At 44.5% G+C, this 16,248-nt stretch overlaps 1 long non-coding RNA gene across 1 annotated transcript in view; it reads left to right on the forward strand.

Annotated features, from left to right (window-relative positions):
• Positions 1-1,007: 1,007 nt before the first annotated feature.
• The window catches only part of LOC141747413 (uncharacterized), a 130,558-nt gene continuing 115,317 nt past the window's right edge, over positions 1,008-16,248 (forward strand). Inside the window, exons 1-2 of the long non-coding RNA XR_012588720.1 lie at positions 1,008-1,039; positions 1,122-1,378. This is a non-coding gene — a long non-coding RNA (uncharacterized LOC141747413). The remainder of the gene's footprint in view (positions 1,040-1,121; positions 1,379-16,248) is intronic.

Genomic DNA, 16,248 nt, shown 5'->3' on the forward strand with positions numbered 1-16,248 from the left:
TCCTCACTGTTGATGACACCAAACCCAGGCCCTTTGTTATGAACCCTTTGGTGGCCTGTAAAATGGCCTGATATTTTCTAGCTTTGTCTCATGTTTCCATTGTTCGAGTAAAGTTGGTCTGTCATCTGAGATCCCTTAGGCTTCTTGCCCAGTCCAGCTGGGAGATGTCTAGGAGGCTGGAGTGGGAGGTGGGACTCAGCGTCATTCCTTGGTGAGGCAGGCTTCACCTGGTGCTTCATCACTTCTGAAGCTCTGCTCTGCTCTGCTCTCCTCTCGTGGTGGCAGATCCTTCAACAATCAGCACTATCTTTAGTTTTATGTCAACATCTAGAAGTTTCTAGGCCTTTGACTTACTGCAATCTGTAGGTTTCCTTCAACTCGGTTCCTTTATGGTGATGTTGTCTTAAAGTTTGCCCCCCACTGGCTCTTTGAAACACCGGGGTTTTATTACAGCAGCTATAAATTACACATTATTTATGGCTTGCCCACATACATTATGGGAAAATTTTGCTGTTGGCTCCTCTGAAAGAATGACTGGGTTGTAACAGGATTCATGTTACAAAATCTCTGCTAGATTTTTGAAGAGAAAAATTGCATTTAATTTTCTTCCAGGTTTCTGATTATCCCCAGACTGATGAGGACAGAGCCCACCTCTGTACCTGGTATTTAGCAGCATAGTGTCATCAGCTGTGCCGAAGTTGTTTGATTCGCAGTAGGTGGCGATAAGGAAAAAATGCAATCATGGTAATTAGCGGGAGGGGTGGAGATGTTTTCATTTCTATAGCTCTGAGAACATATTCCTGGGAAGTCTAAATTTTCCTTGGTGAAAAGAAACGTGATGTAGCAAGAAGATCCATGTTGCTAAAAGTTAGAAAGAGAGGTCAGGCAGGGGTTGTTCCCCTTGTGCAGGGAGGGACTGAGGACCAGGACGAGCTGCCCAGGTGTTTGCAGTCACCTATAAAAAGCTCTGATGAGGGTGGAGAATGCACCTGAGTTGCAGAGAGGGTGTTTTTGTCGCTGTAGGTGAATCTGGCAAGAGGTATTGGGCTGAGACAAGATGTTAGTACCCAGTCCAACTGGAAAATCCTTTTCTAATGTGGAAATCTGCTTTATCCTAGTAGGGATGAACTACCCATCACTGCCAGCTGTGAGGCAGAAAAGAGAAATGGAGTAACCTTGAGATCGTGCTCATCCGTGCTGCAGTGAAGCCAGCAGAATGGATTACAAGTGTCTGTTTTACAAGAGGTGAGGGTAAAAGAGGAGGCGGCTTGCTCGGGAAGGAAGTAAGAAGTGTGTCTTCCTGCAAAGCTCTTCTGCGTCTTTTTGGATCAAGGGAAGCAGAGTCGTGTGGATGCTGGGACTGGTTGCGCTGCTAAAGGTGAGTGAGTTGCGACTGCTGATGTGATACTCCCCCAGCCTGCGGAGCGGGGGGGAGGGGGGCTGGTGGTGTGGCACAGTTAGGGACTGAGGTTGAACGTTTGAGAAGGAGGAGTTTGCTCACGCCTTGGAACTGCCTGTGAATGGAGCCTTCCTTGAGGATGACCCCTGGCTTGATCGGTAGCTGTTCTTTGTCTTCTGCCCTTTATATAAAGCTAAAAAGCAGGAGATGAAATGTTTATCTAAAGGCTTTTGTCCCATGGTTAAACTCTGTGATTTCCTGCCAAACGTTTTCCAAAACGGTAAGACTATGCAGGTAAACTAATCTTTACTGTACCTTTGCACCCGTGGCAGTGTTATTGTTGCAAAACTGAGTGTGCCAGGTAACTGTCCCTCTTTCATTGATCTATCATCCTGTTCCACTACAGTCAACTGCCCAGTGACTTTGTTTCTCACTCCAAGCTCCTAAAGGAGCTATTCACGTTTTTTCCAGCAACTATTGTTAAACTCGGTGGGTGAACTTGGCTGGCAAAAGTCCCGTTGGTTGCAGTGGAGGCCAGATTCCGCATATTGCTGTTTCTCTGTTAATTAGTGGATTTATGTTTTTCCCCTTTCCAATCTTCACAAACAATCGAAGGAACTGCAGCGGGTGCCTCTCATGGTGTCTGCTGCTTAAGAGAGTGAGGGAACAAATTAAACTGATTAAACCACATTTATTCTTTGTGATGTAAATTTGATGACTTAATTCTAGGAACAAAACGGCAAGCGACTTGGTCTGCCAGCTTTGCCAGTGTTGCAGTGCATGAAAATAATGAGGGCCTCAAATACAGAGGGTTCCAGTGACTCAGACAGTGGAAACAAGTTTGTTGTAGCTCTTTGATTAGAGGCTCAGAACTCTGCGTCTGGTGCTGGCTGTAATACTGATCCTGTCTTCATCTCAAGTTAGCAAAGAAATCGGGCTGTTGGTTAAGAATCTTGCTGTCTTTGGAGGAGCAGAGCATATTCCCTCTTAATTCTTCCCTCCAGGGAAGTTTTTACATTAATGCTGTGGACTTTTTCTTTTGCTAAGCTCTCCTTAACTGTCAAATTATAGAAATACTAATCTTTCTCCTGTTCTAGTGCCTAAAACCTTTACTCTCTGGAAGCCACAGAGGATAAGCGGCATGACTCAAAACGCAGGGCAAAGCTCTGGTTTTGCTGGTGGGTGGGGGAGGAAGGATAGAAATAGCCCTTGTCCAGCTGCTTGGTTAGAAATAAAATACTGCATAGTTTCACCTGAAGTGTTCCCCCTAGCTTTTTTTTACCTATTCATTTTATTCATCTACTTTAAGTCAGCCAGTAAACTAATGTGGGAAAGCCACGTGCCAGTTCAGAACCATTTATCCTATGGGTAACATGATCAAAACTCCCTCAGGAAGGCATTAACCTTTGTATTGATTCAATCAAAGAGCTTCACCTGATTTCTCAAGTTGCTGTATGCTCAGTGTGAAGGGAGTGCAACTGGACATTATTCATCTCGTAGCAGTGGAATTAATTAAGCAATGTTTTGGTAAGAGTAATACAGCAAAGATGCTCACTCTGATATAACAGGTTATAGTTTTATAATTACAGAATGTTATTCTGATTTTTTTCTTGCATCTTGCCTTTACCTTTTCAGGTTCAGGATTTATAATACTTATACTGCAAAGTATATCCTCCTTTTCCATCCTTCCCCAATCAGCTGCTGTTTTAAATGCAGCTGGACTTTTAATTACCCATCAGCATCCGCTTGACCAGCCTGAAAAATATTCTTTCTTGTCTTGTGACATTTTCAATCATGTCTTACTAAATAATCAAATAAAGGAAAGCCTGTTGTGCAATACGAAGTATTGAAGTGATCTCTCTGAGCCGCGTCCGAGCAACGCTGCAGGGTGAGCTGCTCACTGGTGTGAATGGGACGGGGGCTGGAATCAATAGGTCAGTAGTACACGCCATGCGAATGCTGCTGCTGCTCCTCCAGCCCCTTGCTCTTAAGGCAAAGGCCTTTGCTGGTTGGTTGAACCTACCAAGTACTATCTTTAGGTAGTACTTTCTCTGTTAAAGAAGACTCGCTTTAGAAATGTTGCGTGCAGTACAAGTAAACTCTTGATGTGGTGTCTGCAGCCCCCCAGCCCTGCGCTAGCACGGCGTCATGGGACCAGTGGGGTGCTCCGGTAACAGAATGGCTATTTCCAACACTTTAACAGCGTAGCATGTCATTGAGCCGTACGTTATAGGATGTATGGCTTCTGCAGAGAGATGGCAGAATCTAATTAGCCAGGAATTATCTAACATACATTGTCTACAGCAATAGATTTACTATGGTAATTCTAAACATAACATCACAGCGATGACTGCAAAGGGCTGCCTTGAACGGAGGAGCTTCCTTTCGGAGAGCTGTGGTTGTTGAGTTTCCATTGGAGTCCCTTCTTTGCACGGTTGGAATATGGCCCCGTGGTGTGGAACACGTGAGCAGATACAAGTTCCTAGAAATCTGCTGTCTTCCTTCTGTAAGTTGGGAATTTCTTTATTTTATTTTTTTTTTCTTTTCAGTCTCCATTGGTCTGCCTGTGTTCTTCTAAAATTGAAGAATGTTCGTAGCCCTGGGGATATTTAGTTATTGTCAGTAGAGTGTGTTCATCATACTTGGTGGGTTTTTTAATGAGGACCTTTTAGAATTAAAAAAAACCCAGCCCCAAACAACCCTCGCTATTGTGTGTGATTTATGGTGTCAGAGGAGCTAATTAAAAATAATAGGGAGGAAACTGCCCAGAAGAGTATAATTAGAATTGAATCCAAATGGAAATCTCAGTTTTGCCCTTTCTTCTACTTTCTCCTGAATTTTGGAGCTCTTATTTGAGCGTTGTGGGATGAAATTTATTTTGTAATATGCCTAAACTAGAACACAGAATCCAGAGTCATCTGAGTGTAGCTTCAGTATAGAACTCTTGTGGCTTGTGTATCTGCGTAATTGCAACCCTTTCAATGTGTCTCTTTGACTATTTGAGTACTTCTTTTCGAAATTACGTACTTAAAAAATACAATTTTATGGTAGGTTTTGTTATAAGAGAAATCTAAATATTATCTTAGGAAAACTCTCTATTCCTATATCATTAGCAATAGTTGCTCATGATGTTCCTTGTTGCAATTCCCGGATAATTTCACTGTTGTTATTGTACACCTCTTCTGTTCTTCTGCATAAAGTGCAAACAAGTGGTTTGTGGCCTGAAAAGAAGACAAGGTTCTACTCTCTCTACTTACAGTTCTGAGAGTCTATTTTAGATGTTTTAGGAACAGAGAAAACTATATTTAACAATGCTAGTAAAACAAACGGAGAAGCTCCCGGGCACGTAGACAGTATACCACAGGTTATAAATATCTGCCTGAGTTATTTCAGAAGGGAGAACAGCGTGGACTCCTTCGCAGATGAACGAGAAAATTCTTGTGGCCAGTGGTAAACGATCCAGCTGGCATTTTGATTACCTCTGGATGAGAGACTTGCATTGAAGGGTTTTATTGTCGTTTATACAAGCTGTCCAAGTGTTCATGCCGCATCCCCATGGAAAACAAAAGATGATGTATATGCAGTTTGGTTCAGATGGGTTTGCTGCTACCATGAATACATGTGCTGGCTTGAAAAGGAGAAGAAACGTTGAATGGTTAGGGTTTAAAAATGTATTACTTAATAGGAATAATGCGAGTGGCTTTTTTTGTCAGTGCAGCGCGAGGCAATAGAGGGTTTTGCAGTTTGCGGCCCTGCCAATGCTTCCTCCTTTCTTCTAACACTTCCAGTCCTTTCACATTCAAAGATTCAGCAAAGGTGTCCATGAACCCCTCTGCCTCAAAGCCCTGTTGCTCTGGCGGGAGGTCCCCCCACATCCCCAGTGCTTTGCTGACTTTGTGCCCTAGTAAGGTCACTGCTTTGGGTGCCACCGCGACCCTTCCCCCACGCTCCTTGCTCTCCATTGCCTTTGTAATCCCCTAAAGGAGCCAAACTTCTCCTCTGAGGCCAACGCCACCAAAGCTTGAATGCAAGTTGCACGGTGAGAGAAAGGGATGGGAAGGGAGGAGGCCATGGCAAGGGAGCAGCGTGCCCAGCTCGCCAGCTCTTGTCGCACAGGGTGTACTGAGCCCTCCTCCCAGCACCGTCTCGCTTAGCCTGGTGTTACCAGCCAGGAGCGCAGCGGGGAGGAGAAGTCGGATGGGATTTTGAGTCATACTTGTGCTCCTGCCCTCCTCAGCCCAGAGGAGTGAGCAGCGTGGCTTGTGCGCCCTGTCTTGCTGGAGAGCCAGTGCTGTACCGCAGCGTGCTCTTATTATAAAGCTGAACTTGAAAAATAACTTTTTTTCCATGCATTCGATTGATGTCAGAATGAGCGTGACCTGCCGGCTCCTGAGGACTGTGTACAGTACAGTGTGTTGTCACTTGTCTGTGGGTAACATAATGCTAAAATGCCTGCTGCGCTCTGAGGGAAAACCTGGTGCTTTTCCCCTTGAGCAGGGTGGGGAAGTAATAAAGAGTTTAACCTACCAGTTTGTGACTCCTCCATGCATCCAGAATGTCAGGCCCTCTTGTGTAAGACGTGAGTTATAAAAACCAAGCTTTGTTACCTATAGGTATCTATTAAAAGCCTGTGCTGATAAATCAGCTGTTGGGGTTACGTTGAATTCCATAGCTTCTTCCTCCATCCGCTCTTCCTGAACGCAGCCACACCACTATCGTCTTGCACTGCCTGTATTTAGAAATCTAGAATAACTGCCAAGGAGGATCTGAAGCATTCATGCTTATTGGCTTTGAGGAAGTGAGGATTTCACTCTTAAATTGCCACTTTATGGTGGTGTGCTCAAAAGCTAGCTGGCCTAGCGTGAAGTTTCGAGTGTGTCTTCCTGGTCCAGCCATGGTGGCTAGCTCTGGCTGTTCTCTGAGTTGAGGAGAGGTCAGGATTTAGTGTGGTGAGTGGCCAGAGCTAATGTCCCTTAGGGGGACAGCGTGCAGTTGAGTACAGCTTTGGGCATGGCTGAGCCCACTACGCGGAGGGAGCTCCCTTGTCCCTGCAGTAGATGACATGGATGCATTGTTAGAAACCACAGCGTGGTGTTTGCATCCCAGAAGTGTTAGTCTAGCTGCTTAAAGGGCTTTTTGGCATAATATCGTAGACTGACCCACTTCCGTACCTCTTTGAGGTAGTCTGCAAAACCAGCAGGTTCTGCTAAGAGCTGGTTCTTACCATATGCGAGGATGGCGTTCTTAGCCATGGATACGGAGCTGAAGGAATTCTAGTAATAGCATTGGGAAATGATGGTGTTCTCTAACTTGGAGGGTGGGTGGATCCAAGGCAACCCTTTCCTATCGTGTGGGATGAAGAACAGGCTTCAGAAGTTGTCACGTGATGGTTCTTCGTCAAGCGATGCTGTGTAGTCCATAGGTATGTGGCAGAACAGTATGAATTATCTGTTCTGACCACTCCTTCGTGTTGGTGGGTGACCACCTTGTGTCAGTCACAACTGTTGCACTTCTTTCCCCAAACCTATAGAAACATGAGGTTAAGTGGTATCTTGAAATGTTTTTGTTGTTTTCCAGAACCGTGGATGAGCTGGTATTTAAAAACTAAGATTTTTTTTTTTTTAATAGCCCTGAAGTTCCCAGAAGTGTGTTCAGAATGAAAATTAATCAAGGGTCCTGTGGATGAAATGTTGTATGATCATGTAATTAAAACCATGCATATATAGAGTGGGGCCAAATTGAAGTTGCATGGGCAGTTCTAATTCTGGCAGTTCTGAGTTTTGGAGTGCTTGGCTTAGCAATAAAATGCTGTTTTATTGTAGTTCTTGGATGTAATTGAAAATATACTGGGAGATGAACAAGTGAAGTAGGAAACAACACTGAAGATAATTACAAGCAGATCTTCATTTCAAGCAGAGCAGTTAATCTTCCTTTGGGCTCTCGGGCCTGTTTTAACAGGGTAATTAGCCATAGACCCTGTGGCTTTTGACTCCCAGTCCCAGCTCAAACCTCAGTGTCCTAATAAATGAGGACACAGGACTCTGTGACGGGGAGAGGCTGTCAGAGGCACATGTATTATGCATGTTTGAACCGTAGGGAGAGCAGTCTGAGTTCAGCTGGACTCTGCTTACTTCAGCAAGGACACACGTCCAGCTGGTTGCAGTGAAGCGAGGAGCCACTAAAGCAATTTAGTTCATGTGAATGCGTGAATTATATTAGCCCTCTTTCTTTCCTTTTCCTTTACATTATCTTTCATTTGCAAAAGTATACAGTCACAGCTGAATTCAGCCTGGCAGAGCTGTAAAACTAATTAATTTGATTTCTCCTTTAACTTTTTCCACACTTTGTTTTTGGGTCATCATATTCAGCCCTTCTGTTTCCTCTACTCTAGCTAGATAGGCATTGCCAGAGGTGAGCGACACCTGACTGTCCTTTTGTTATGAATCTGGTGCAGATGATTATTTCTGTCTCCCTCTTGTTCAAAAGCAGGTCCTGCCTTCTAGGAGCAGGCCCTCGATGTTTTTTCGCTTGTTCCTTTCCTTTGCTTTTTAACGCTCAAACACCCTCCCAGTAGAGTCTCCTTCAGAAGACATCTGGGAGGAGATAAGGTCTCTGGCCACTGTTGCTGCTGTAGAAAGGGAGTTCATGGATTTGCGGTAGTAGGGAAGGGTTCTCATCTCTGACAATAGCTCACTGGCCCATTTCAGATATCAAATCCAGCCCTTTTAAAAACGGGACGGGCCTAACAGTGGGGGGAGATTTGAGTACAGTGGTCCTGGGCTGAACCGTGTGTTCATTGGGCCCGATAGCTACGGCCTGTGCTGCCAAGCCCTGCAGGATCACTCCGAAAAATCTATCAGCCTTGGAGTACTGGCATTTTATTTTCTTCTTTTTCTTTTCAAGAATACTTATAATACGAATGCGTAAAGATTAAAAAAAAAACCAAAAAACTAAGGATAATTTGTGACATGCATTTCTCCCAGGCGACTGGAAAGGAAGGCTTTTGCCAAGCTAGAAAGATAAACAGTGAATCAAAGTTCTGAAAGTTGAAGGGGCAATCTAATAGGGAAGAGAAAATAAACACTCCTCAGCTTCTCATGGAAGTTAACGTTTTCTCAGGTTTACAGAATGATGAGTATTTAACATGGGCTGATCCCATTTTTAAGACTGTTGGCATGAGCACGCGATGCAGGGCTTACCCTTAACGCCCGCAGGAAGGGGCTGAAATGGCCGTCCCGGCTCCGCTTCTGCACTGGCTGCCGGAGGGGGGGGAAGTCAGTGCTAAAAGCCTCCCGAAGGAGCTGCTAGTTCTTTGGGAAGATTATTCCCTTTGGCAAAATGTGCATGCATTGAATAATCTACAGCTTGGCCTCATTCTGTTTCCAGTTTTCTGACATACTCGCAGAGAACTCGCTGGGCTGTTCATTAACGTGTGGGGGTGATGCTGCTCTCAGCCCTGCAGCCACGAGGGTGATACCAAAAAGGGCGCAGCAGAAATACAGGAGCCCACGCATCGTCCTCCCCGCTCTCTCTGAGGAATTTCTCACCCCATGTCTTCTTTCTTAGACGTGTCGAATGTTTTGTTCCGTAGGTAGCACACTTCAGCACATCTTTCCCCTGAGAAGCGGTGCCGTACAGCTCTCTCCTCTCGCTGTAGCCACCTAATAGACACAGTTCGAAGCTAAAGAAATATTAAGCTGCTCGTGCATGTGCGTCTGTGTGCTATAAATGGAGGAGGAAGGATTAAAACTTCCCAGAGTCTGGAGGTAGCTAAATCTACTAAATATTTTATGACTGTCTCTTCCATCAATAATTCAAAAAAACTTGAGTCCAAAATGACAAAAATCTCACTTGGACAGCTGTAGCTGCAGGCAGAACAGAAAGGCCTTCAGCCAGTTGTGGACTCAGTGCTTTGTTGACTATAAAGGTTGAAGAACACCTGAGGTCCCTGCAGTCATTAAAAGAAAAGAGCAGAGCAAAGCAGAATATTGCTGCAGAAAAGGCAAAGTACGTTTTAACACTCACTGCAATTGTATTGATAGGTGTGAGGGGGCTGAATATCTGCTGCAGCACAAGTAACGCTACCCTGAAACACCGGATTAATTTAGGAATGTTACTGAACATAATTTTATCCTATTTGTGTGTAACGAGATCCCTTAGCCCCTGCTCTCTTAATCGCTGGGCTGGATGCGGAGAGAGGAAGGTAGAACGTGGATTTCTGGCACCTGGAGGACTCGGGTATCGATCCAAGCACACACGATGCCGGCAGGATGGAAGGAGCGGGACTCGGGCTGTTACTCCAGTGCTGCAGGACTGGCCTCAGGGTGGTCACAGCCATGCCGGGCTGGGCCCCTCATTCTTGGGTTTCCCCAGCCTTTGCTGGAGGATGTAATGTTGTAGCTGGGACTGTCCCAACGCTTGTGGACCTCAAGAGTGGTTTGAGGAGCTCCTCGCTAAACCTTTCGGCCCCCTGTCAGGGAGGCTTCAGATCCGTTGCGATGGGGCGATGCTGAAAGTTGAGTGTTTTCTCTCACTGAGAGCTTGAGAAACTGAAATCACAAACTGAATTAACTGGAGCGCGGGTGAAAGCTTTCTGGTCGTGCCAGATGGAGGGGTTTTAAAAGTATTTCAATTTGTTGGGGTTTTTTTATGTCTTTGTTCCTTTTAAAAATGATTATTTTTTTTTTTATTTTTGCACTAACATATCAGAGTGAAAAGATGATTTAGGCGAGAAAACAACTCTAGTATTTCAGCAATTTTGAGTGAATTTGGTCTGTTTTTCCAGATGGGAAATGTGTCAGAAGTGGCTTTTTTTTGGAAGGAAAATAATGCTTTACTCCATATCTGATAACTTTTGGTGTGGGATGCGGTTGTCCTGCACCTCTTCAAATTCAGGAGAGATTTTCTTCAATCCTTTTGTTATTCTCGGGAGGATGTATTCTTGGGTTCTCACTTTTCTTCAGAAAAAGAACAGAAGGTATTTCAAATGAAGGAGCAAAGGGCTAGTTTTATTAGTTGATGAAATGTTTGTAGGTGTATGGAAGGACATGTCGATCACGTCTTTGCTTTTCGCCTGCTACTATTTGGGCTCTCAAATAGTATGAATGTAGTCCCGTGCTCATACAAATTGATAGATTTCTTTCTACAATATCTAATTGACCTTCTTGTTTTGTTCTTTCTCGTGTTATGGGGGTCAGAAATCCTTAGCTTATTTCTGGTGAGGCTAGCACGCTCTCTTCCCCTCACAAGGGAAGGTGCTAAAGCCACCTTGACAGTAAGGGTCTGTTGCCTGTAGTCTCAGAGAAGCGCCACTTGTTCACATGCCTCATCTGATTCAGGAATATTATTGCTGAGAGCTTGAGAAACCACCATGAGAGACTGAACGAAGGCTAGGAAGAGGACGAGATTACTAAAGGGCCATTAGTAGCTAAGGATACACGGTGTTTTTCTGTTAAGAACCTGACCAGTCTTCAGTCCTTGTAGGCTCAAAGATGAAAGTATTTGACTTATAAACCCAACTCTGTTCTCTGAAACTTGGTTATTGACAGATGCAAATTTAACTTCCATCTGGAACTGGTTCATGAGTTGGCCCTAAAAATCCTCAGGCTATAAATTCAAGAATCTCTTCCTTCACATTTCCTCTATTTCTAGAATTTCAAATGAACCTAGTGCCCAAAAGAGCAGAATACTCGGTTCACAGCTCTGGTCCTCATAATCACAAATCGTTCGTGCAATACTTCTGGCTGAAGTGAGCAGATCATAAAAGCCTTGTCTCATGAAATTTTCAGACCAAGTTTTATACTGCTACACAGTTCAGAGCAAAAATTTTTCTTTTCTTGAATTCTTATCTGAACTTCCTTGATACAAAGGTTTTTACTGACTACAAAACAGCAAATCTCCAATGTATATGTGAGCAATTCTGTTAAATTTAAACACCAATGAACTCACCCAGGTGAATAACCCTAAAAGCTCAGTCCTTTTAAAGTGCGCAGGTAAAATTCTGATTGTTTCTCAGAGCTCTGTTTGAAGTCAGCGATGCTTCAGAGAGCAGAGGGTGAAATCTTGGTTGGACACGATTGACGTTTCAATGCCATGTATTGTCTAACTTCTTCCAGTAGCTTCACACAAAGCCCCTAGAAATAATTGGATCCGTCCTTAGGTGAGTAGGGCATAGGCCTGAGACCCAGGTTCTTGCTCCGCTTCAGGCTGGGAGTGAGTTCAGATTGTTCTCCTGCTTCTGGGACCTGGCCCCAGCCCTGTGGGGTCCCTTGGGCTCTCAGAAAGATGTGGTGCCTGTGAAAAGGGCAGGATCTTGCCAGGGTGTCGTCCCTGGTACCCTGAGGCCAACTGACCCTGGAGGGTTTTATGTAAGATTAAAAAATAATATGTTTGAAAAACACAAATCGTCAAAACTTCCTCTTTAGTATACTGTAGATTAAGGCCTTTACTGCTGCTGGCATAGTGCTAGCTTTAAGTAAATCTATGTTATGCGAGTAGTTGATGCAAATAGCTAGTTTAATGTGAAACATTTTCCTTTAAGCAACATGGCTAAGGATGCAAGTGGTGTGTTTCCTTTAATGTGTTGTGGCTGCATTATATATTTCACTTACATTTTAATGTAATGATAGGTACAAATTGCTCACATTTGGTCTTATGAAGCCCTGAAAAGTTATGTCTCGTGAGTCAGCGTGTAATTTCCTTCTGCACAAATTGCAGAATTATGCATCGAAGCTAAGTACATTGAATAATGGCAATTTACAATTGAATTCCTATGGATTTACATATTACAATCACATTAATGTCAAAGGAATCCACAATATTGTCAAATAGGTTAATAATGGTTACTGTTAGCACGGAGGATACCAGTGGAATTAATAATGATTAGCCACTTACTTTAAATGTATGCAAAATTATGCAGCTACCTTGAAATTATGAAAATTACAGAAATGTCAGGAAAGTAAAGGCTGGAAAGTGAACTGAATGTCTCCGTTAGGAAGGGTTACCCACACACAACTCCGGGCTTTCCTAGGGAGCTCTCTTTGCATCTGAAAGCTGCTGGAAGTTTGTCACTCGTGGAACTGTAGAATTTTTCCTGCTTTCCGATGTGCTTGTCACTTGGGCTTGCCATTCTGGTGTCAGCTCCGTTCCTCTTTCTCACGCCTTTCTCGCAACCCCCGATGCCGGAGTCACGCACTCATTGATGTGTACCAGCCGGACAGCCCCTCTTCATCAGGCCTTCGCTGTGAAGGCCACTGCTCACGAGGTCCTGTAAGAGACTCCCAGTGACGTTCAGCTGGCTTGTAAATAACCTGGCTGTCTTCATCCTAATCTTTCCCAAAATACAGTCTGTCCATGGGAAGCTTCAGAGGTAGGCAACCAAAACCAGATGTTGAGAAATTGGTGCTACTTGGAGATGAAATCCAGACACAACACGCTTTTTGCTCTGTGATGTCAACTGGGGAGCTTTGAGCGCAGGCTCCTTCCGGTGCCGTTCCCCTCGGTGTGCGCAGCCCAGAGCTCCCGGCCCAGGAGGAATGGTCCCTTCTGCTCTGCACTGGGATGGGGCCACGGGGGTCTCGGTGCAGAGGTGACTGCAGCCTCAGTTCCTCAATTAAACACCGTTAATCGAGCTAGTGCAGGATGTATTCGGCCTCACAACCATCTTGGAGGACAAGGACCTGTCCTTTTGGTTTGTGGCCAGGAGAGAAGCGGAGCCCAAGCAAGGAGAACTTCGTTAGCTCTGACGTGCGGAGCTGCAGCTTCCGACAGCGTTAGTTCAGCTCATTGGGCTCCTCCGTCTGAGCGCTCCCTCCGTGTCCGTGCACCGCATTAGAAACGCGGACGTGTTACAGCTCCTGTGCGCCGGCTGGCGAGCCCCGTTAGGCCTGTGCTGAGCAGGGACCGCAAACGGCACGTTCTGGAGGGCAATCAATGGCACTGCAAACGGACGGGGCCTGTCATTTGTACGGGCATTAATATTTAACTGTCCTTTTTCACAGGCTATTACCACTTGAATTTGTAGGATGTCGAAGATTGCCTGCTTCGGATGAAACATAGATTTGATCCTGGCAGACTTGAAAGGTGCTCAGATTTTATTTTCTGGATCAAAATACATATCGTGTATTTGTGACACGTTTACAGCCAGGAAGCGTTCAGCCCTGGCCCTCAGCTGCGGGCTTTGTGTTCCCCTCTCTCCCATGAGCCGGGGGAAGACGCAGCCTCATACAGAAGCGTGGAGGGTTTTGGTGTGGTTTTGTTTTACGCTCCTGCTCAGCAAGAGTTAACGGTATTTGAGCTGTAGGAGCAGGCATTGATGTTTCGGTCAAAGGAGGAACTGATTGTGCTAATTGTTTCAGCCTGGTCAGAGTGGGCGCTCACATCCTGCTTGTATTCCTGTGCAAGAATGCCTTGCCGCCAAAGGTCGAAAAAAAAAAAAAATTTAAAAAATCATGATTTTGTGAAATAGGAAAAAGAATTAATCCATGACACCACCTGGTCTCTGTATAAGCAAATGGCTAATAAGCCAGTTCCAGAAAGCAGCTGGTTTGCTGTCCTCACCAGAAAAACAAAAGCATGCTTAAGCTTTGATTTAGGACAACCTTTTGATGAACGGGATCAGTATAAGGAAAAATATTCTTCTAGTCAATTTGCACATTTTATGGGGATCTGTCTAGAAGGTGGCTGTTACAGGAAGATAAGGATTCTAATTTTGTAATTGAGTGCACTCTGAAAAGACAATTAGGAGCTAATGTGATAAGTAATTGTAAATTATAACAGCAGAAGAAACCTGATTCACAGCACTCTGAAAACTGTATTTGTGTATTCAAATGATGCATCTGTACTTTTATTTCCCCTGCATGTACATTTTATTTAATAAAGCTAGAAAAAGATTTCTGTACAGTTTTGATTTAAAAAACAGGAATCCAAAAATGCTGGAATGCAGATGCATCTCAGCCTCGTGCTAATCCCAGTGCAGTACTGGAACACTCCTAGGTAGGAGAATAATTTGGCAGTTCTGCCGCTTATAAAGAGTGATAGGGGTATGGTGCCTGGTGTCCCTGCTCCTCGGGGTTTTACAGGATTTGATCTGTGTCTCTTTGTCGGGGATAAATGCCCAAGTCAGTGGAGAGCAGGAGGAAGTTTTAGAGCCTTTGTGACGGCAAGAGGACGGCAGCGGGGTCCGGCTGTGTAAATCCTTGTGGTGGTGGTTACAGTAACGGCTCCGGCACTGCGGGGCTGGAGCCTGGGGCTGAGGGAAGACGGCGCTGCCTTATTGCTTGGCAGAGATGCGTGCAGTTCCTTCATGCCCTCTCCGTTTTTTCCTGGCTGTAGGCTTTCCGCACAGTATGGCTTCTATTTCTGATCATTAAAGTGGGGATAATATTTTTACACTGCCAGGGAAACGCTGTGATTTTTTTTAGGGAGGCGAGTGCTCTGTGCCCATGGGCCGGGTGTCCTGGCTGCCCTGCGCCACCTGGCTCTAACGGGGTCTGCACCGGCCCCACCGAGGGGTCTGTCCTGGAAGGTGTCGGTGACAAACACCTCATCACACTTACGGCTCCAGGCGGATTAAAACCCTTCCAGGAGCCCTGTGTCAAACATGGCTAGAGCAGGCACTGTTTGAGTTTTGGGTAGATGCTTGTGAGCTCTTTATGCACTCCGCTCTGATTGTTTAAATTTTTTTTTTTAATTCTGCTTAATTCTATGAACAAACTACTTGAGTATCTTCTTACAAGGATTTTAACATAAGTAATAAAATGGTTCAAAGGAACTGAAAGTTTATTATTAAAAAAAAGAAAAGCAAGGGTCCTGCTTTCTTACCCTCCTAAGCCTCCTCATGCGTCTCTGCTCCAAAGGTCCCATGCTAAGGAATTCACTGAAAAATTATCTAAGAATTTTTGGGTGGGAGTTGAGGGACAGGGTTGAGCAGAATTCTAAAGATTTCCTGTAATACCTGGCGGAGCCAACTTTCGTCTGCGTCCCAGACCGCAGCGTCCCCCAGGCAAGGTGCCCCTGGGCGGGTGTCTGCTCCCCTGCCCGGGGGGTTCCCGCTCAGCCCCAACCCGGACCCCCCTGGGGACCCCTGGAGCGCTCTTCCTCTAACGTAGGGTGCACCTCTGCGTGTGCGTTCTTAAAGCACTTTTTGCCTTCTTCGGGCCCTTTAGCTAAGGATCCTTCCTGGGCCTTTGTCTGTGCTGTTGCTAACCTCATTTAAAGGAAATCTAGGTGTGTTTTAAAAAAAAAAAAAAAATTCAGTGCTTTATTATGCTGACCTTAATCAGCTCAATGTGACTTCATTCTGGGTATCGTATTATTTTTTTATTTCCTTGGATTTTATTCTAGTTTAATTGTCAATCTGTCCTTCATGAAGTAAAGCTATTGGAATTTTTTTGAGTTTAGGGATAACAGATATTTTGAATTCTTGTTCTAGAGGGACACTTTTGAAAACCAGCACTCTGTTTTCCACATGTTCCCATAACTGGAGTTAACAGAGTTTTTGTATGTAATCCTTAAATCTGTAAAAGTAACCAGTTCTATATAGCTCGTTGAAATATCTCTTCTTTGATCCTTGTGATAGAAACAGTTCCCTAAGATTCTGGTGGCAGCAACAACTGCTCAACTGAAGAAAGCAGAGTGTTCTTACTTTCCCTTATTAATGCTACAGCCTTTTCCTCAGAGTATTAATAAAAATACTTTTTGAAGTGTCTGATTATGTAATTAATAATTAGTTATTATTATTTTAGTCACAGCAATTAATAATTTTAGCTATATAAGTGAAAGACTGTGTAAATGAAATGAAATACTTATGTGAATGACTTCCTAATGTTAGGTTTAGGAAAGGGCCCGTA

Source organism: Larus michahellis, chromosome 8 (assembly GCF_964199755.1).
Source record: "Larus michahellis chromosome 8, bLarMic1.1, whole genome shotgun sequence".
Taxonomy (NCBI): domain Eukaryota; kingdom Metazoa; phylum Chordata; class Aves; order Charadriiformes; family Laridae; genus Larus; species Larus michahellis.